Source organism: Sorghum bicolor, chromosome 5 (genome assembly GCF_000003195.3).
Source record: "Sorghum bicolor cultivar BTx623 chromosome 5, Sorghum_bicolor_NCBIv3, whole genome shotgun sequence".
NCBI lineage: Eukaryota > Viridiplantae > Streptophyta > Magnoliopsida > Poales > Poaceae > Sorghum > Sorghum bicolor.
The window spans coordinates 54944299-54966513 of NC_012874.2; the positions used below are offsets into that span (position 1 = coordinate 54944299).

Below are 22215 nucleotides of genomic sequence, written 5' to 3' on the forward strand. Positions count from 1 at the left end.
CCACCGGTTTGTTGGCCTCACCTTTTATCCTAGAGTTGATATTTGGCCTATTAGGAAGGAGGAAATGCAATTGCTTTATGTTGCGGTTAATAGGATTAGAGTGTCCCCTGCTAGGTCCATGGTAGAGTATTGGTCTAAAACTTTTACACGTGATGGTGACATAGAAATCACATCTTGGGTCACTAGAATTGCTAGGAATATGGGTTTGCTAAACAGCGCTTTAATTAATTACATTCCAGACTTCCTGCAAGCACAATTCTTGCGGAAAGATAAAAGTGAGGATGCACTTTACATGATTTATGTGGGTTATGTGAATGAAATTCGTTTGCCTAACCCCGAATATTGTCTTGCCAATGTTGATTGCCTCACCATACCCCTTGAGACCGAGGAGTAGTGAGCCCGCAAGCTTGCACATGCAAATGTTGTTCCTATGTAGGTACCCCATCGACGGACGAGGTCACAAACCCGGGCTGCCCAAAAGGCCACCCAGGCTGCACATATGCACCATGAGACACACCATACCAGTTCCGCCTATGGCGCCCATGAGGGCCCTGGGATGGGCTATCATCCTGGCTTCAATCAAGCAGGAGGATCCAACTGGTACGAACAACCAGTGCAACACCCATCAGCTCATAACCCATAGGGACCGGCAGGAGAGCCCCTTATCCACTCATCACAGATTGGGACTTCGTCCCAACCATCACACGGCGGCTCCTTCCGCTAGACCCCTCGCAGGGACGATGACATGATGAGCTCAGATGGTTATCCACCAAATCATCCTGGTCGTTACTGCACCAGTACGGGGTGGAAGCGCGACATAAGGTACCTGCAGCACCAGCTTCAGGGAGTACATCTTGATGGTGCAGCAATACGCCAGGACCTTAACCTTCTTTCGCAGGATTTTGAGCAGTTTCATTAGGAGACCGGAGGAGAGCTTGGAGTAATAAACTCGCTCGCACAAGACAACGAGGCCCGCTCGTCGCCAGGGGTGGACGTATGACCCGACCCGTTGATGAAGACTAGCTTGGGGGAGGACCCCCATCACAAGGTAAGTTTTCTTGAGCCCGACCAGTTTTTATTTTGTCTTTTTTTCTTTACTTTCAGAAATTTTTAATTTTGCATCTAAAAAAATCGTAATGTTAGCAAATAAATAAATAAATTTCTATCACCTTGTTTGTTTTAGTTTGTTTCAAATTGAATAAAATGCTTTCACTCACAAGTTGTCATGCCTGAAATTAGTGATTAATTAATGATAAACTTGTTGATGTCTTTTTTTTATGCCATGAACCTGATTTTCTATGGAGTAAATTACTAGAACTAAACTTGAGATGTAAGAACAAAATGATTAGTGAAGAAATGAGCAAGTTTAGGGTCCAGTCTTTAGCAAGATCAATCTATGGAGCCTTTATTTTTAACTGCTATAAAACTTGCTCTAGTATTTCTGCGGCAATTAAAACACCTACCAAAGCCAAATATTCCATACACTTTTAGCAGAGAGGAAATTCCACCTTGTTACATGCTAGTATTGAGCTTAATCAAGCTTTTGTTTGAGTCTTAGTTGAGAAGCTCGTCATGCTAATAAGATCAAGAATCACGTACACCCACCTATCTATTGCTACTCTCACACTGAGAGGTACGCACAAACATGCCCATTCCACCATATTCTACTCTATGGCAAATATTTACTCCTCGTAATTTTAATTATCAAATCTAAAAAAAGAGAGACATGTGTCTCAGCAAAAAGAGAGAGAGAGAGAGAGAGATAGCCATACCCATACAATCAAGAGGAGAAATGCCTTGATAGAGTGACCACCATAGTTATCACACATGCACACTTCTTGATCTATAGTATGACTTGTTGCTCCTTTGATCCAATTGCTTGGCTTCCCAACACTATGCTTAGCATTGTGTGCACCACATCCTTTCCTGTTGAGAAACTTCACAAATAATTAGTGATAGGATTAAAGGCATCATGTATAGCCTTTATGGTGAGGATATATTTCCACTTACATAAGAGAGACTGAGGGTGCCACAGAAATAACTTCTGCTTTCTTTTAAAAAATGCTGAAAAACTCCATATGATTTGATTGAGCAAAAAGGCATGGGTAATAAACCCTCTTTGTAGCTAGCATGAGTTCTAATCTTAAGTGCAGGGAAGGTGATGAGTTCCATGGTAATGAAGGTGAGGGGCATTTGTTTTATGATGTCAACATGTTAATTAGAGATTAATCATCTAATTAAGGTATATTATATTAAGACTTAGTCTTTGCTCAGGGACGAGCAAAAGGCAAGCTTGGGGGAGCTTGTTGATGCTCACTAAATGCATATTTTAACCATCAACAAGACATCAATTCATGGATAAAAGAGACATACATGATAGGGAATTTGGTTTAAACTAATGGAATTCCACTTGCACATGAGTTTTATTTGTATGCAGGGAAAAGTCAAAAATGTTCAAGAATTGGATCACCAAGAGGCATTCCAGCACCTGTGGGCCCACTAGGGCCTAGGAGGGTGGCGGGCGCTAGGTCCAGGTAGCGACCGCCATGGCCCACCGGCGGGCGCCACCCCACTTCCTCTACCATGTCACCGATCCATGTGATTTCATCTGTGGCAACATCTGGAACGTCGAAGTAAAGTCGGTTTCATCCGAAGGCAGAGAACAAGTGTCACATGGATTGTGGTTTTCCACCACATGCACAAACGTTTCTAACACATGCCAACTGACTTACCCGTGATGCAAACCGCCTCTGAGGACGATTTGGAGCCATCGGATGCTATGTCGGTTCAAGGGAGGTGGCGGCCACCATAGGATCCTGGCGCCCACCACCCAAGAGTGGCACCCACCACTCCTCAGTGGTGCCCGACACTCCACTTCGCGCTAGGAGCTTCCCAGTCACCTATGTCCTATAAATACCCCACTAGTTTGACTATATTCAGGGAGCCAATGCAGAGAGAAAGCTAGTTGAGTTATTTGTGCTTGTGTAGTCCACACTCTAGTGAGACTAGTAGTGAGAGTGAGAGTGAAGAGTGGAGTCCGGAGCTATAGAGAGGAGTCTTCTGGAGCCTTTGGTATAGCTCTTGTATTTCCCTCTTTGTAAGTACTCTTGCATTATTTATTTCTACTTTCAAAATTTACTTTGAGTACTTTACTTAGTGCATTGAGTGCCTTTACTTATTGCATTGACTGATATACTTATTGCTTGAGTACTAGTAGTTCAATTATAGATAGTTTAATTGTCTTGTTTACTTCTAGTATGGGTTCTTCGCCGCTAGCCAGTGCTCTAGTTCTTGCGCCGGATTAGAGTAGTATCTTATAGTGTAGGCGTGGTGCTTAGACTATACGTTACCTTGGATTGTGGCTAGCCCTCTAGATAGCTGTGGCAGGTGGTGACAACCCTATTTTCCTATGTATTCCACCATGCTGGGGCTAGTTTTTAAATCATAGACCTCATTGTGCGTCATGCCTGATCAACCTTGTGGTGAGTTTAGGACGCGTACGGTCTGAAGTACTAGTTAGGATTCTTGATTGCTAGATTAGATATTCTTAAGCTAGATAGAAATATTGCTTACACACTCTAGGACCTCTCCTATTACGTCTAGATTGTCTCCAAGTGGTAGAAGCTAGGTTATTACTTAGTCTATAACCCATATCCAATTTATCAGTTATTTAGATCACCCTTGCTAGATTAGGTTGTTCTTAGTAAGTTCATTAGAGACATTTCTTAGCCATATATATCTTCCCTGTGGAAATAAATATGATACTTGGTACTCCCAAGTGTAGGTTGTTCTTAGTAAGTTCATTAGAGTCATTTCTCAGCCATATATAGCTTCCCTGTGGAAATAAATATGATACTTGGTACTCCCAAGTGAAGTGCTACAACTGATATGTTCTGTGCGCTTGCGTAATTTCCAATAGACGTAGGAATAAGCAGTAATAGTTGCAGTGCCATTATTTAGAGTAGGGAATTATCTCTAATTCTAGTAGTGACATTAAGAAGTATCAACAAGCAATTCTAGTGCCAATGCCAAGAACTAGGCTTTGTGTCTACCTTTGGTTATCGCGTTAAGATTTGCCAACACTAGTGTTATGAACTTAGATTATTCTATTGAGATGATTATCATATTTATATGTGGCTATGTGCTCTCATTTATCTTTAGTCACGTATCATTCATATTCATATTATTTATCTTATGTGACACTTACCCTACATGATAGATAGGTAAAGACATGGTTAAGCTCATCCATTACTAAATGCAGTGCTCATGGCCATTATCCAAAGTATTCCCTTCCTAGTGGTAAAAATATAAATAACAATACCTGGATTACTCCCGGTTAAAATGCTACATTGGTATTATCTATACGCTTGTAGATCCCTTATTCATTCTCTAGAAAAGCATATACACTTAATACCAGCACCTCTACTCCATGCTGGGGATGACAACCTAGCTTAAGTGGTGTTAGAGGTGTCAACAAGTATTTTTGGCACCGTTGCTGGGGAAGGTAGAAAGCTTAAATGATAATGAGCATCACTGCATCCACTAATGGATTAAGAACCATCCACCCTTCTCACTCATGTAGACTTACCCCTATCTTTTGTATATGTTATATATCATATGTAGGGTAATGTATGAATAGGTTTGATCTCCCAGATAATTTCCTTGATAATAATCTAGAAATATTGATCAAGAAGACAAAGGCTAGGTTGAGAAGGAACCAATCAATATCATCATCATCATCATCTCAGCTTACCAATCCTCCTGAGTCAGAAGATCAACCTATTGTTCGAAGTTTGACACCACAGCTTGACATCATGGCCGACAAGTCACTTCATGAGTTCTTCAGCTCTTGCTACGACCAACATCTATACTAGACTAGCTGCAGACATTAATGAGTCATTTGATCTCAAGCCTGCGTTGATCAACATGGTGCAAGAAAGCCAGTTGTATGGGAAGGCCCATGAAGATGCTAGTGCTCATCCCCAACACTTTTTGGAGATTTGCAGCACTTTCACTATCAAGGATGTCCCTAGAGATGTTATACTACTTTGCTTTTTCCCATTATCATGCTTAGGGAGAGCGAAGTAGTGCTTCTACACCAATAAGGAGAAGAACACTATGTGGGCCCTATGTTCCACCAATTTCCTGGTGAAGTTCTTTCCCACGGGTAAGACCAATGCTCTTCGTGGGAAGATATCAAGTTTTCAATAAAAACATGATGAGAGAGTCCTAGAAACTTGGGAGCACTTTCAAGACTACATACTCGAGTGTCCTTATCATGGATGGAGAATTGGCTGCTCATGTAGACATTCTATCATGGGCTCAGTAACAACACTCATGAAACCATGGATGCTGCTATTGGAGGTGCATTCTTATCACTTACCATTACTCAAGCCACTACTCTTGTGGAAAAGATAGGCTCCAATCAAGGTTGGAGTGAAGAGAGAACTCAAACCCGCAAGAGAGGTGGAGGGATGCACCAGCTCAAGGAGGTAGACATGCTAGCTGCCAAGATGGACCTACTGATGAAAAGGCTCGATGAGAGAGTCATTGAGAAGAAGGAAGTCATGCACATTAATGATACTAGCATGGCTTGTGAAGAGTGTGCAGAGACTGGGAATACAGCTACTAACTACCCAGAGCTGACAGAGGACGTAAACTACATCGTCATCAACAACAACAACTAATACTACCATCCTCAGCAAAACCAAGGTTGGAACCAGCAACAACAGCCTAACAACTTAGGTAATTACCAAGGTAATAATTCTAACAATAATACCAATCAACCACCTTTAAGAGAGTTTGTAGCACCCGGTTTTAAGAACAAAACCAGATACACACCATATGTGAGCCTAGGAAGTCAAATCTCACATATAGGTACAAAGAGGGGTAATATCAAAAGACAATGCTTAATATATAACGAACTTAATATAAAGATATAACCTTAGATAGCAAACAGCGGAAAGACTCTCCGTTCTTTAGGCAAAAGCTCCAAATCCACAGGGACAACTGACTGGTTGAGCACAAGCCTAAACTCTTCTCCAAACTAGCAATCTGGTACCCATCCAGGAATTTTATCCAAATAAAATGTAAAGACAAGCGTAAGTACATCTCGTACTCAGCAAGAATAACATGGGGTTCATGAGGCTCAAAGGCTAAACACTGGTTTAACTGCATGTAGCTTTTAGTTGTCACAATTTTAGCATATGAGTAGCATCAAGTTGTTAAGTCCCAAAGTCAACTCATGATCAAGTAAAGTTAATAAAGAATGGCATAAACAACATATTAACAACAATAACATTAATGATTTGCCATTAGTGATCATTTATTCTATATTTGTCCAAGGCCGCTCGTGACCGTGAGCGCAGCTGATATGTCAGTTTTACACTCTACAGAGGTTGTACACTTTCACTGTGAGTCGTGATTTACCCTTTTGCCCGAGGTCATGAGTCTCTAAACCCCCTTCCTAGGGAGGCCGGTAGGGTTCACTATGAAGTCTTTCAAAGGTTCGTCTAACAAGTTAGGGTCGCTTGGTTTCATTAGTCAGTCCGTGTGATCCACCCGCAGGAATCCACGGTCTGCTATTCCCCATTTGCGCCACATAGGTAACCTCTAACAAGCTAGAAATGGTCCTCATACTGAGCTAAAGCTAGAGCCATGTAGCCCTCACAGTTGTACTGTATGTCCCAGATGGTCATATACTGATAAGTCCTTATGGAGAGAAACTAGAGCACCATAGGATAGCTCAATGCTCTAGCCCCCTTTACCAAAGTTGCTAAAAAATCATCTTTTAATGTTTATTGCATATTCCATTAATCAAATTACAAGATCATGGTTTAGTGGAGCACTAGCACAAGCTACCCAATGCAAAACCATAGGTGACAAGGTATAAGATCAATACTAGGAAATCCTTAGCAAAGAGACACATGCAATATGAATGGTGTGATTAAAGTTATTAGGAAAACAAGGATGATCCCATGCTATACTTGCCTTAAACTTTACTTAAAACTCAGATCCTTCTTCAAGTTCCAAACCTTCAATGATCTGCTTCTTGATCACCACGTAAAAGCTCACCGTCTAAACTTAGTCATCACATCAACAGCAATCATCCAGAGGCAATCATACAAAGCAAAGAAACCTATAATTATAACAGTACACAAATAGTATAAAATAAAGATGAAAAGTTTATAAAATGAATCTACGTTGCACTACGATCACACAGACGTAAAGATCACGAAAATCGGAGCTATAACGAAGAAGATATGAATTTTCTAAGATTTTCTATAGAAAAACAATTAATTAAATAGGATCACGAAGATAAAAAGTTGCAAACTTGTAAAAAGTGAGACTAACATATAGATCTCATGATTACGAATCTAACGCAATTTGAATGGATCAAATCGAAATTAAAACGAATATTTTATGAGCAATATAAAACCAGTGGCAAACTTGTAATTTTCTGAAAAAGTATTTTGAATCTGAGTACTGAGTTTACATCTTCAAAATAGGAAAGCGTATTTTTGAAAGTGCGTTTTGGACTGCAGGTTATATATTTAAAAAGCGCGCAGGGTCTCTTTAGCAAAAATTGCCCCGAAGGGGTAAGTTCTAATCTGAGCCGTTGATCCATATTTGAACGGTCCAGAGCAGATCGGGAGGGAGAGAGGGGAGTGGCCCGCCGGAGTTGGGGGTGCCCGCGGCGGCGCCATTGCCGGACCTCGCCGGCGTTAATCAATCCGTCGATTTAGAGTATGATTCAAAGAATCAAAGGCACGGGGAGATAGAGTAGCTTACTGCGACCTCACCTAGGGCAAAGATTGGAACCAAGAGCGACCGGAGAGAGCCCCCGACGGAGAATGACGGCGTCGGCCTCTGTGAGATGTTCGGTGAGGTCAAACAGAGCGTTGCAAGCATGAATTCACAAGAGAGAAAGCTTGGTGAAATCGCAAGGACGATAGGAAGCTCGGTAGGGAGCTTACGGAGGCGAAGTTGCTGTGCTGTGGAATTCCGAGCGCGGCATGGATCTCGACGGTGTTCTATGGCGCAGCTATGGCGGCCGCTCGTCCTAGAGTTGGGGTAGGGGGTTTAGCAGAGCTGGGGCGCTATTTAAGGCCCCCTCGACGTGCGTGGAGAGCCAACCGTGAGGATCACGCGCTGCCGAAATAGTCTCGTGGTGGAGTCCGGTGCGGGCACGAGGTGGAAGATGGTCCTAACAGGTGGGCCCCACCTGTCTGTGACTCAAGGGCGCGGGACCCGCTCGTCAGTGGAAGAAGAGAGGGGAGGGGCATGGTGCACAGCTGGCCGGGCCACGATTTGGGCCGCCAAGGCAAAAAGAAGGGGGGAGGAAAAAGAACTGGGCCAAACTTAACATGGCCCAAACCGAGAGAGTAGGAAAAGGGGAGAGAGCAGGCCGGAGGAGGGCTTCGGGCCAAATTCCAGGGAGAGAGAGGGGAAAAGATAAATCTCTTTTTTTTATTCAAAACCAATTTCAAATTTATTTTAAAATCTATTTGAAACATATTTTTGAGCTTTAGCCAAAACCACTCATCACAATAAATCAAATGCAAAGACATGCATAACTCTTCTATCGAGACTGTGCCATCCTTAAGTTACCTCTGATCACTCTCAATTGTTGTTCTGCATCACTTAGAACCTCTATCCCAAACACTTGTGTACTCCCATTTGATTCCAAATTAACAGTGTTCTACACTTACATCCATACAAGCTTCAAAAGGATCCCACTGAAGGCTCTTCTACTAACTGTTGTTCTAAGAAAACTCAGCTGGTACCATACTGTGATGCACAAGCTCGCACATACCCTCCAAAATCTAATTAGTTCTTTCAATCTGCCCATTAGTCAGAGGGCGATATGTCGTACTAAATTCAGCTATTCCCACTTCCACTCAGATATTTTCATCGGTTGCAACAATCCGACAGGTCTCGGATACTCTGCCTTAACTCTATGTCATGTATCTCATAAAGTGACATACTCTGCGACATCTATCCATACCACCAATACTTCTTTTTCAAGTCAAAGAACATCTTAGTACTACTAGGGAAAATAAATAGATTCTGGTGTTTCACGTAGAACTGACTCTCTTATAGCTCTTTCCTTAGTCTCACCTAATTTTTTTCCATTAAACCATAGTGTACCATCTTCGTCCATTTGAAGTCCCAACACCATACTAATTACCATTTTTCTTAGCTATCTCTTTCAGCTTCTCATCCTGTAACTGACCCTTCATACTACCAATTTCATAACATTGACGACTATACTCATATCCAGTCGCTCCACTCTTACACATAGCTTTTGAGTCTTCTAACGTAACTCTTGATTAATCTTACAGACCCTCTTGTTCCCAAGTGAGTAATTAATAGTGCTCACTTGGCAGTATTAGTGGCACCACTCTAGTTCAACACTCAACTACATCTATGACGTGGCCAGCTCAATTCCAACTTCCTGAAGATGCCCTTTAGATTCTTACATTCTACGTAGACACCACTCTTTAAACCCAAGAATACAATATCTCCATGCTCCACACATCACATGTCAGTTAATCCAACCCACTTAGTTGACTTATGCACAAACCACTACTTGTCTTGTATGGAGCACATCTAAGGTCTTGATTGGATAGAATAACTCTATATGTTGATCTTTACAACATCTTCAATGAACCACTGATAAAAATCTTTTTATTCCAAATCAATCTCTTAGTCACTCTTATGCCAAGGTTACAATGCCTCCAACAAACCTGTGATAGCATCTTGCTATTTCCATGAATCTCTACATCCTTTGGTGTTTTCCCACTCTTGCATCGTTAACTTTATTAAGTCCACCATTAAAGATGACAACTCCTAGATGGGAACTTCAATCAACTAGAACATACTGGTCGTGCTCTCTTTAGCAATGAAGTCTTTTGAGTCTTTGTAGAATCAACAGTAGATGTAGCATATCCACTTCCTAAGTTGTCAACTGACCAATTTCACTAACTTGAGCCAGGATACATGATTGCAATCATGGGATATCTCTAGAGACAACTTCTCACTTCATGGTAAATTGAAAGGGCATTACCCTATAATATCAAGGTACTACCCCCTTTAAGATGAGATAGGTCGGGGGACAGTATGGACTAACTCTCATATTCCATTTAGATGTTACACATCATATAGTCTTCTAAATTCACTGAACCAAGTCTCATGATCCGGAGTTGGTTTCATCACTAAGTTCCAACTATTGGTACCTCTTTCATAGTTGAATTGCTTCGCTCTTACATCCCATGTATAACTTTGTAGCCTTTGGTGTCACCTGATTCTCATAAGCACCACTTCAATGGAACTATTTCTTGCATCAAAAACCAAATTTACCAAACACTTGAGGTCCTTATCAATGATCCAACATTAACCAATACTTATCCTTGTGACTCCTTTGATAAGACTACCCCCCTTAGAAAAGGTAAACTAGGGGCTTAAATGGGTAGTTTGGTCCATCTTTCAAGTGGGTTTCTTATCATCAGATCTTCAAATACCGAAGGGAAACTCATGTGCACTGATATGTACAAGAAATCTGAAATTCCTCACGATACGAAAAACACCAGCGCAGAAAAATAGACATAACTCCTTTTTGTTAATCCAATAGAGTCATAGATTACACCATTAGAAACCTTATCAAATTCCCTTCAACTTTCATATAGAGGGCTTCCTTGGTTTTTGTCTTTAAACCTAGGTAAAACAGCCAAACATGATATCCATCCCGACAATGTCTCAGCATCGATATAGCAACTTGCAGAAGTCATATCTCGAGCTACTTAGATCATATGGTGACCATCCTTATATTATTGGAAAGCTGATGAAATTTTCCACAACTTTCGTATACAACGCTTTCCCAGATTCTGATTTTAGTTGGCTGAAAATAGGAACTAACTAGAACAGTCTAGATTTTGAAACTGTGCACAAGCATCAACTTGTAGATGTCATAACTCAAGTCTATTAATCCGATAAAGTTGCAGTTTGGATTGTTGGAAAGCTTATCAAATGGTCTACAACTTTATTAAAGAACCTTTTCCAAATTCCGGAGTTACAATTGTCTAAAACAGTAGGCAACTGAAACTGGTCCAGATTTCTGACAGCTCAACTATACCATCTTGTGATTTTCGTAATTCCCAAACCACAAAGCTATGGGGCTGACTCTTGCGGTCAGAGAAGGATATTGAAGTCTACTATTGACAGGTTACAATATGGAATCGATACTATGGTGGCCCGATCTTCACGACAGTAGATCAAAAGAACAAGGATAACTTGCTGCGAACAGCGGGTAACTAGCTTTATACCTCACAAAGGTTAGATGCGACCAAGCGACAGGGAGAGAGGCACCGAAACCACGAAGACTTCGACTCGATCTCCGAACGACCGCAGAACCACAATCCGCAACTAATCCACACAATACGGCGCAGCCGAACGGAAGCCGTAGAGCATGAAGTAGGGGAACCCAGAGGATTCACTTCACAAGTCAATGAAGAACAAGGAAGAACAAAGGTTGAGTAAGGCACTCAGTAGCACGACTGCAATATCATGTAGTTTATCAAAATGATCAAAGGATGCTGATAGCTTAGAGGTAGAGGATATTTATACTAGGAACAACCCTCCTAGATAGGTATGAAAATAAAATAGAGTTTCTGAGGGAAGACAATATGAAAGGACCCCTCGGAATGGATTCCCGAACTGGCTTCGCGTGACTGTTGGCCTCCAGAGCAGTATCCAATAAACTGATCATAACTTTTTATTGGGAAGTCCAAATGACGAACCGTTTCTTGGATGTGAAACTAGACTCCAAGAGCTTTCAAGCAATGTATGCCATGCACCATGAAACGTTGTATATTGGTACAGTTTTGCAAGGAAAGTTGTACCAACATTCTGTTACGATAGACTGTTGACCTTCTGAGTAGTCTATACTAATTCTGGTCTGCAAGCAATATGGAGTATCCAAACTGGTCGCCACTAGATTCATTGGAATGTAGACTCGACAAGCTTTCCAACAAGTCCTCATGGACCTTCATAGCTTTTGTAATTAAAATGTTATGAAGATTTTTTTGCGCTGGTCCGTTCTTGACTTCCACTGGTCCATTTTTGACTCTCTGGTCCGTTTTGTAGTGTCTTCTGGAACTTGCACTGGTTCGTTCTTCAGGGTCCAATTCATCCTTCTCTTATTCTATATACCAGAGTACAATCAAGGTAGAACACTTAGGTAGTATATAATTCTCATTAATGTTAAAATGAATCTCACAAAGTAGCGCGTGGACCTCTTGTTGTAGCTTCTTTGCACGACTACGTGTAACCGGTCCATCGATGACTTGGGCTGGTGTCGGTGTAGGTAAAACTTGAGTGGTTGTAGCTTGACTTGAAGCTTGTGACATCTTGCTTGCTGGCATGGTCATATCATCCTCCCCCCTTCAAAAAGAGTCGTCCTCGACTCGTCCAATCCTAGGAAAGGAGATAAATCGGCGACGTTGAAGCTTGTACTCACACCATATGTACTTGGGAGATCAATTTCATATGCATTGTCATTGATCTTGTGAAGCACTTTAAAGGGACCATCATCTCTGGGCTGCAACTTGCTCTTGCGTTGTTCAGGAAATCTATCCTTGCGTAGATGTACCCAAACGAGATCTCCAGCCTCAAATAACATTTTTTTTCGACCCTTGTTTGCACGCTTCTCATATATCTTGATCATCTTCTCATTGTTGATTCGAGCTCGGTCATGAAGGCTCTTGACAAATTCAGCTCGCTTGCTTGCATCGAAGTTCAATCGTTCCTGCACAGGTATAGGCAAAAGATCTATGGGAGCAGTGGGTTTGAACTCATACAAATTCAAATGGGCAAAATTTAGTAGTCGAATGCACTGCCCTATTGTATGCAAACTCAACGTGTGGCAAACTTTCTTCCCAAAGTTTTAAATTCTTTTTGAGAACAGCTCGCAGTAACATTGATAGTGTTTGATTCACAACTTCAGTTTGTCCATCCGTTTGCGGATGACATGTTGTGGAAAACAACAACCGTGTCCCAAGTTTTCCCCATAAAGTTTTCCAGAATTAGCTCAAAAATTTTGTATCTCGATCAGAAACAATAGTATGTGGTACTCCATGCAAGCGCACAACTTCTTTGAAAAATAAATCAGCAATATGCGAAGCATCGTCACTTTTGTGGCATGGAATAAAATGCGCCATTTTGCTAAATCGATCAACCACAACAAAAATCGAATCCTTTCCCCGCTTAGTGCGTGGTAATCCAAGAACAAAATCCATAGATATGTCTTCCTATGGAGCACTAGGAGAAGAGGAGTGTAATGTCCATGAGGGTTCAAACGAGACTTAGCTTTGTGGCATGACTCGCAGCGAAGAACATGTATCTCCACGTCTCTTCTCATCTTTGGCCAAAAGAAGTGGTCGGCCAACACTTGCTCTGTCTTCTTGGCTCCAAAATGGCCCATAAGCCCAACTGCATGAGCTTCCTGCACAAGTAAAATTCGAACAGAGCAATCTGGAATGCATATTTTGTTAGCTCGAAATAAGAATCCATCATGCACATGATATTTTTCCCATCCTTTGCCATCACAACACTTGGTATATGGTTCAGCAAAGTATGAATCAGTAGTGTATATTTTCTTTATACTTTCTAATCCCAGAATTTCAGCATCAAGTTGTGTAAGCAAAGCATGACGTCGGGACAAAGCATCAGCTACCACATTTTCCTTTCCTTTCTTGTATTTAACCACATAAGGAAAAGATTCAATGAATTCACACCATTTTGCATGTCTTCGGTTCAGTTTTAGTTGACCTTTAAGATGTTTCAAAGATTCATGGTCCGAGTGTATTACAAATTCTTTAGGAAAAAGATAGTGTTGCCAAGTTTCCAAACTCCGAACAAGAGCATATAGTTCTTTATCATAAACTGAATAATTAAGAGTTGGACCACTTAGCTTTTCACTGAAGTATGCAATTGGGCTTCGTTCTTGCATGAGCACACCTCCAATACCAATTCCGCTTACATCACATTCAATCTCAAAAGTCTTACGGAAATCGGGAAGTGCAAGGATTGGAGCTGTTGTTAGCTTCTTCTTTAACTCATCAAATGCCCTTTGATGTGCTTCTTCCCATTTGAAAGGCACTTCTTTCTTAGTAAGCTCGTTCATAGGGGCAGCAATGGTGCTGAAATCTCTCACAAACCGCCGGTAGAAACCAGCAAGCCCAAGGAAGCTCCTCACTTGACTCACGTTCTGTGGAGGCGTCCATTCTTGTACAGCCTTGATCTTCTCTTGATCGACCTCCACACCTTGCCCTAAGACAACAAATCCAAGAAAAACTATCTTGTCGGTGCAAAAGGTGCACTTCTCAAGGTTAGCATACAATTGTTGCTCACGTAGGACAGCAAGCACGCATTGGATATGTTTTACATGATCGTCAAGGGACTTGCTGTAAATTAAGATGTCATCAAAATAAACAACAACAACAAACTTTCCAATAAAAGCTCTAAGCACATGGTTCATCAATCTCATAAACGTGCTAGGTGCATTTGTCAAACCGAAGGGCATCACCAACCATTCATACAGCCCAAAATTTTGTTTTAAAGGTTGTTTTCCATTCATCTCCTTCTTTCATACGAATTTGGTGATAACCACTCCTTAAATCAATTTTAGTGAAAATTATGGCACCACTAAGTTCATCAAGCATATCATCTAATCTTGGGATGGGATGCCTATACCTCACAGGGATGTTGTTAATTGCACGGCAGTCCACACACATTCGCCAAGATCCATCTTTCTTAGGAACTAAAAGGACTGGGACAGCACAAGGTGAAAGACTTTCTTGCACATACCCTTTCTTGATCAAGTCCTCCACTTGTCACTGGATTTCCTTGGTTTCCTCTGGATTGGTGCGGTAGGCAACGCGATTTGGGAGGGAAGCACCAGGAACCAAATCAATTTGATGCTCGATCCCTCTCTTGGGTGGCAGCCCTGGTGGCACCTCGTCTGGAAACACATCCTCAAAATCCTGTAAGACATCAAAAACAACACTTGGCAGGGTAGAGGGTAAGGTGTTAGAAGCAAAAAGAGTGTCCTTGTACAAGAGTACAAAGAACTTGGCATTAGGTTCACTCAACTCCTTTAGATCCCCTTTCCTAGCCATCATAACTAACCCCTGTTTTCCCAGTTTTTGGGTTCTTTGTAGCTGTGGGGTTCTATTTGGCTGTGGAAACCTTTCTCACTATTTTTGTGGGTCACTCTTAAGTGGTTCTCGCTCTCTCTCTGTTTCTTCTTGAGATCATCTTTTAAGATTTCCTCCGGTGTCAAAGGAAGCAAAGAAATTCGCTCTCCTTTGTACACAAAAGACAGCTTGTTGGTTCTTCTAAAAATCTGAACATCTCGATCATATAACCATGGTCTACCTAGCAGCAGCTGGCACGCTTGCATAGGCACCACGTCACACTCCACATGATCATTATACCTCCCAATAGAGAAAGCAACTGTCACAACATGGCTCACACGCAGCGTGCAACAATCATTCAGCCACTGCATCTTGTATGGATTAGGATGACGCCTTTGTTTTAGCTCCATTCTATCAACCAATTCTTGGCTAGCAATATTGTTGCAGCTGCCATTGTCAACAATAATTCTACACAACTTCTCTTTGATCATGCCTCGAGTGTGGAAAAGATTGTGTCGCTGCCCATTCTCTTCCTTTGCAGTAGTAACACTAAGCACACGAAGAGAAATAAAGCAGTTGTTATCACCTTCATCGGGTTGGATCTTATTTTCATTGCTTTCATAATCCTCATCATATCTTGGACCTTCTTCCTCACGATCACTTTCAGATTCCCATTCACCATCCTCATTCACAATCATGGTCCTCCTACTGGGACATTGTGCAGCAATATGTCCACGACCATGCCACTTGTGGCACACAATTTCTTTACTATGTGCAGAGAAAGTAGTAGCTGAGGAAGCAACAGTTGGGGCTGCTGCGCTTGTAGCAGGACGCTGCTGATTTCTAGGAGATGATGTTGTAGAAACCACCGTCTTTGAACGAGCATTAGATGAGGAGGGCCTAGCTGCAGCACCTTGGGACCATCCCCCACCGAAAGAAGTGCTGGACTGCTGCTTGCACCATGGGGCTGCAATAGAGTGACTTGCATAAGATTTTCCACGTGTCTCTTGTTGAATTTTTCTTTCAGTACGCATAGCATGATCAACAAGGTCTTGCAAAGTATGATATGGAAACATCTCAACAAAACCAGCAATTTCTTCATTGAGACCACCCAAAAATCTTGCCATTTTTGACTCTGGATCCTCTCTAATTCCAATCCGCACTAACAGTAGCTCCATCTCCTTCTAATACTCATCAACCGATCTTTTTCCTTGCTTCAACATTTGCAACCTATTGCGAAGATCACGCTGATAGTTTAATGGTACAAATCGCCTTCTCATCACTTGCTTCATCTCTTCCCATGTGTTGATATGTTCACGGCCCAACACAAGTTGATTCTCTTGTATCTGATTCCACCAAGTCAGAGCATAACCAGAGAACTCCACTGAAGCAAGATTGACACACCTCTGATCAGAGAGATTATGCACTCTAAAAATTTGATCACACTGCTCAGCCCACTCAAGATATGCATCTGCATCCTCTCTTCCAGTGAATTTTGGGATACTCAACTTGACACGAGCAATGTTGTCCGGATCTTCCCTATTATGACGACCATGATGATTGTCTCTATCTCCATGATCAGCATGCCACCGGTGATCATTACGCCGCCTATGCAGCTCATCATTTGCAAAGAGATTCTCATCAGACCCCTCTTCGTGATCAAAGTTATCAAATTCATCATCATCAAAATGAACATGATGGCCACAACCACGTCCATGAGCTCGTCCTCCATCTTGGCCATGATGACCAGCCCGCCTGCCACCACCACGACCATCTCTAAAACAGTCATGTCCTCCATTAGAATTTTCAGCACCAGATTCATTAGATTGATGCCGAGGAGCCCTCCGCCCACCTACAGGTATGCGTGCATCAAGCATCCTCTCCATGGCCTGCAAGAGTGAGTCTGCCATTTGGCGCAACTCAGCCCGTGCAACAGGGGGTTCTCTTTCTCCATGACGATTACCATGAATACTTGAGTTGGATCATGCCATGTTAGCACTAAAGCAAAATATAGTGGAATGGGTAAATTTGTGGAATCACACAACCTCACCTCTTACTTACCAATGCTCTTTCCTGTTCTCAACACTACAAGAAACTTGTTAATCCGTGACGGATTCTCACTGACGGATTTATAAACCGTCATTGATAGAGGCAATCCGTGACAATAATATTTTTCCGTCATGGATGTGCACCAATGGATATTCCGGCCCGCTACCTCATGACGGTTTTATCCAGATTGTCATAGTATATGATTTTAAATTCGTCATACTCTAGTTAGCCCAAAACGATAGCCCTCTCTCTTATATTTAGTGCAAAGAAAAAATAACCATAAACCAAATAGGTACCTCTTGGTTTTTTAATTATGATGAACCAAATAATTTTATTACACTTTTGCATATATAGGCTTTTGGGTGCATACAGTAAAACTAATTTTTTTGCATGTATATGGGCTTTTGGGTGCATATGGTAAAACTAAAAATATTTTGCATTTATGTGGTGCAGACGGCAAACAAATCTGATTTTTTTTTACATTTATATGGTGGGGATGGTAAAAAACAATAATCCGTAGCATCAAAGAATTAAACGCATGAGCTCAAACTATGAAATTTATTGGAAGTAAATAGAAAGGAAAAACTAAACAGAGTCTGACCTCTCGTTTGGCCCACCCCAGCCCACTCAAGTTCAGCCCAAATCAGACCCTCTATCTCAGCCGTAGATCTCAAAACGGACGACCAATAGAGAAAAAACTCGGTATAAAAACCACAAAACCCTACCCTCTTCCTGTACTCCACCAGACCACCACCACTCCTGCGCCTCCTTACCATTTCTCCCCGTCGTGAGATGCAACAGCAGAGCAGCTTCCTCAGTTCCTCCTGTCCACCAGCCACAGCCAACCCCAATGGTCCAAGCCTGCATTGTGCCGCACTCTCTCCCTCACGGTCAGCAAGAAGTGGAGGTGTTGTGGTAGGAGAGGAGGCAGATGGATCCAACATGGATAGGATTCGATGGCGCATGACCTAGATCCGGTAGTCCTCCGATTTGTTTTGTCCAAGTCTGCTTTGCTCCATATTCGTAGTTATCTGATTTGTTTTGTCGCAGGTAGGCCGCCGGTGTGCGAGGCCGAGATCTGCAAGTGTGCCGTAGGCTGGCATCCGCGGGTTTGCGAGATCCGATGTTCCTCTTCCAGGTAGACTAGTACTCGCACGCAGTTCTACGCCGGTAGCAATCAACCGAGGTGTGCATGGCGTGATGTATTTAGAAGATAATTGTGCTCGGTTCCTGTCCTCCTGCTACTGTCGTTGCTGCCTGGGGACCTACTGCACTGGCCAATAATGCTAGTTTGGGTTTGCTATTTTTTCGTACTCAACAGACTTGCTGGTTAGTACTTGCATGCATATGGTTCATGTTTACTGAATTTGTACAACAATGGTGCAATCTATGTCAGTAGTGCTCATATTCTTAAGCTTCTAGGTTGATGATAATATTTTAATCCATGTTAAATTCACCAAATGGGAACATTTGTACAACCACTGCTTTATTAACTGAATAAGAAGTCTTATGCCGTGTCACTGGGTATGGAGAAAAGCTAGCAACTAAGTTAGCATCTGCTTGATAATTAAGAAGTGAATATAAATACTAGCAAATTTCCTTTGCTATTTTGTTCATTTGCAGGTTGCAGGCAGTTTGTATATCTGAATCAAAGTTGGTCACAAGTTATTTATACATCTATTTAAGTTCATTACCAGCTGTTTATTTTCTTTTCTGTTTTGTTCATTTGCAGGCCTAGAGCAAGCAAGAAGGCAAGTGATGCCATTTACAGGTTGTAGTAGTGCTTGAGGGCTGTTCGCTGCAATTTGGTCCACTGGTGCTATATATAGATTGCTCTTCTTTCTATAGTTGCAGATTTTGCACTCTGTATTATGGTTCCAGATTTTTCCATCTGTATTATAGTTGCAGGTTTGTCAATTTGGTATGCTGGTACTCCATGACAATGCTGCATGCAATTTTGGGAACCTGTATTTTGTTGTTGGCTTTTGTGCCACAGTGGACTGCACAATGTGGTGCTTGATGTTAACTTTGTATCTCATCTTATGTGAAGTTATGTAAACCTCATATATGTAATTGAAAATGAGTTGTTTGTCTATATGGGCTGCATGTTTGTTGTATGTGCTTCAATAATTGGCTGAATTTTAAATTAAAAAAAATGGGCCAACATAGGATTGGAAATGGGATGAAATCAGATTCGAAATGGGCTGAATACAGATTGAAACATGGATAGAATACAAATTGAAAATGGGCTGAAAATAGGTCAAAATGGGCCGAAAATAGGCAAAATGGGCTGAGATGTCCAACATCTATGATGATGTGGCAATTCATCCGTGACGGTTATTTTTTGTCACAAGAAATGGGCTTCAGCTGGGCCTCGAGCTCTATATTGACGGTTTAAGACCGTCACCGATTTCGTTAATCCGTGATGCATTTGGACAAACCGTCGTAGAGGTCAATCTATGACGCTCAATCCATGACGATATCTGAAACCATCACAAATGCTACTTGGTGACGGTTTTTTGGTGATCCGTGACAGAAATTTTTCATCACGGATTAACAGGATTCTTGTAGTGCAAGGACAGTGAATTGTGCTAGTGTAGCAGCTCAACAGAAGTGATTCCGAGGTCGCAAGGATTACGAGTCGAATGTCCTGGTTTCAGTTTTAGGTGGAGCTATAGGTGGCTAAACAAGGGAGGCTACGGTACTGAAAATCAAGTGATTTGATGTGCCCAAATGATATAATGTTGCTGGTATATAAATCACCAAGAATCTGAATTCGTAAACTGAATTTTTTTGCCAGTAAGCTAACCGCAATACAACCCCTTTCCTCTTCTTATACTTTTTCTGTTCTTTCTCTTTTCTTTTCTCTGAATTTTTTTTTCACTGACTTTTTTTTAACTCTTTTTTTTAAACTAACAGGGGTGCAGATAACAAATGAAACACAACACAATATATGTAAAGAGGGTGACTAGCAACTTGATGAACACAAAACACAAGATAAAAGTACCGTCAAAGGGCTTTAGAATTTTTTTTGTGGCTTTTCAGTAGACTATAGGTGATGAACAAAACAGTAACAAACGATAGATAAACTAAAGGTAGATATGTGGATGATTGTGAGACCTACCGTGACAACGAAAGCTTTGATACCAGTTGATAGGTTACGATATGGAATCGATACTAGGGTGGCCCGATCTTCATGATAGTAGATCAAAAGAACAAGGATAACTTGCTGCGAACAGCGAGTAACTAGATTTATACCTGACAAAGGTTGGATGCGACCAAGCGATAGGGAGAGAGGCACCAAATCCACGAAGACTACGACTCGATCACCGAACGACCGCAGAACCACAATCCAGAACTAATCCACACAATACGGCGCAGCCGAACGGAAGCCGTAGAGCACGACGTAGGGGAACCCAGAGGATTCACTTCACAAGTCCATGAAGAACAAGGAAGAACAAAGGTTGAGTAAGGCACTCAGCAGCACGGCTGCAATATCATGTAGTTTATCAAAATGATCAAAAGTTGCTGATAGCTTAGAGGTAGAGGATATTTATACTAGGAACAACCCTCCTAGATAGATATGAAAACGAAATAGAGTTTCTGAGGGAAGGCAATGTGAAAGGACCCCTCGGAATGGATTCCCGAACTGGCTTCGCGTGACTGTTGGCCTCCAGAGCAGTTTCCAATAAACTGACCATAACTTTATATTCGGAAGTCCAAATGATGAACCATTTCTTGGATGTGAAACTAGACTCCAAGAGCTTTCCAGAAATATATGCCATGCACCATGCAACGTTGTAGATTGGTACAGTTTTGCACGGAAAGTTGTACCAACATTCTGTCACGACAGACTGTTGACCTTCTGAGCAGTCTGTACTAATTCTGGTCTGCAGGCAATATGGAGTATCCAAACTGATCGCCACTAGATTCATTGGAAAATAGACTCGACAAGCTTTCCAACAAGTCCTCATGGACCTTCATAGCTTTTGTGATTAAAATATTATGAAGATTTCTTTGCACTGGTCCGTTCTTGAGTACCACTAGTCCGTTTTTGACTCTCTGGTCCATTTTGTAGTGTCTTCTGGAACTTGCACTGGTTCGTTCTTCAGGGTTGGATTCATCCTTCTCTTCTTCTATATACCTGAGTACAATCAAGGTTGAACACTTAGGTAGTATATAATTCTCATTAATGTTAAAATGAATCTCACAAAGTAGTGCGTGGACCTCTTGTTGTAGCTTCTTTGCACGACTACGTGTAACCGGTCCATCGATGACTTGGGCTGGTGTCGGTGTAGGTAAAACTTGAGTGGTTTTAGCTTGACTTGGAGCTTGTGACATCTTGCTTGCTGACATGGTCATATCAACTATCATCCAGAATTTTCACATGATTTTATGGTCCTCCAAGAATAGGGATTTGAACTAAAGAAGATAAGTTGGTCCCTAAAGACAGGGTAGAGAATCCAGAGAAACTAAAACCCAACTATTTATTCAATTAATCCTTATACCTTAGGCCTATAAACTAAATGAAATTATGGAGAACCCACAAGATCATTGCACTCATTACAAAAATCCAACTCAAACATAAACACCAAGAAAAACCAACCAAGCATTAAAGATTCACAAAGCACACATATTTGACTCAACTTTCGCTACTAACGTTTATTTCAAAGAGGGACTTCCTACTTCTTAAACATGGTGTGACTACAACGGCATCTAGGGTAGCATCTCTTGCATGGAGTTAAGCGAGGTATGTCCTCCACCTCATTGATCTTAGGTAATCCACCACGAATTCTCCACTCATCAATCTCATCCAGGGCTTCCTCATAGTGTTGCCTTACTTCTGCCAATTCCAGTTGACTGCCTTCTAGCTTTTGATGCATGACTTGGATAGTCAAAGCCATCTCCTTTAGTTGTTCATTCTGCTCCATGTAGGGGTCAGCCATCACACATTGCGAAGTGCCTAGTGGAT

At 41.7% G+C, this 22215-nt stretch overlaps 1 long non-coding RNA gene and 1 pseudogene across 1 annotated transcript; one reads left to right on the forward strand and one right to left on the reverse strand.

Annotated features, from left to right (window-relative positions):
• On the reverse strand, positions 2445-16372 carry LOC110435957 (annotated as a pseudogene).
• On the forward strand, positions 18387-19338 carry LOC110435262. Its single transcript, XR_002452877.1, has 2 exons — positions 18387-18572; positions 18976-19338. It is a non-coding gene; the product is annotated as an uncharacterized LOC110435262 (long non-coding RNA).